Source organism: Tachypleus tridentatus, chromosome 13 (genome assembly GCF_004210375.1).
Source record: "Tachypleus tridentatus isolate NWPU-2018 chromosome 13, ASM421037v1, whole genome shotgun sequence".
In the NCBI taxonomy this organism is placed as follows: Eukaryota; Metazoa; Arthropoda; class Merostomata; order Xiphosura; family Limulidae; genus Tachypleus; species Tachypleus tridentatus.
Genome location: NC_134837.1, coordinates 115392780 through 115393980, shown reverse-complemented (window position 1 = coordinate 115393980; position 1201 = coordinate 115392780).

Below are 1201 nucleotides of genomic sequence, written 5' to 3'. Positions count from 1 at the left end.
GGGAATTTCGCACAAAGCTACTCGAGGGCTATCTGTGCTAGCCGTCCCTAATTTAGCAGTGTAAGACTAGAGAGAAGGCAGCTGGTCACAACCACCCACTGCCAACTCTTGGGGTACCCTTTTACCAAGGAATACTGGGATTGACCGTTACATTATACACCCCCCACGGCTGGGAGGACGAGCATGTTTGGCGCGACTCGGGCGCGAACCCGCGTCCCTCAGATTACGAAGCGCACGCCTTAACGCGGTAGGCCATGCCAGGCCTTAGCAGATAGCCTGATGTGGCTTTGCTATAAGAAAAACACACACACGCATTCAATGAAATTCGAAATATTTTTAGCTTAATATCAAGAACGAATAAAAAAACAGATTTAAAGAGGTACTTGCAAAATTTGTATCTCAATCGATTTAATATTTTTATATTAAAAAAAAGAAACTCAGATATAGTTACATTAAAAGAGATATTATGTCGCAAGGCTTAGATGTGCAAATGGATAAGCTTTTATCATTTTAAAGAGCTTATTGTGACAACTACTACACTGTCCCTTGCTGATACAGCGTTAAGTCTACGGATTTACAACGCTAAGATCAGGGGTTTGATTCCTCTCGGTAGACTCAGCAGATAACTCAGTGTGGCTTTGTTATAAAAAAAACACAAACGCTACTCTACTGACTTCCTTGCAATGATATAATGTGCCATATGAAAAACAAGAAGTCATTTGATCGTTCAAAATTGTTCCTGCAGATGCATTCAACGTTTTTATATTTTCTCAAGACATTTTCGAGTTCTTTTATTATCTCCACTCATTAAGAAACATTTCAAATGCCTTTTAAATCTAATATCTTGGCAACTACTAGATCAAAAGTTGACACTATTTTTTGTTAATATTTGAATACATAGTTATCAAATTCACGAAATATGCCATATATAGTTTTGATTTCTTCTTATTAAATTTGTATTTATGGAAAGTTATTAAGGATATCCACCTCGGTTATAATGTTGTTACTTGATCGGAAGGATGGCAGCTAGTCGGCAGTAACGGATTGATTGTTACTCTTTTTAACGTAACTCGTATTTTTCAACAATTTAACAAAATTAATATAACTTACTTTTTACCATACAATTGTAATGTAAATATATTTATTTAAATATAACACGGTTATTTATATAATATATTTTTTTTTAATTCAGTTTCGTATA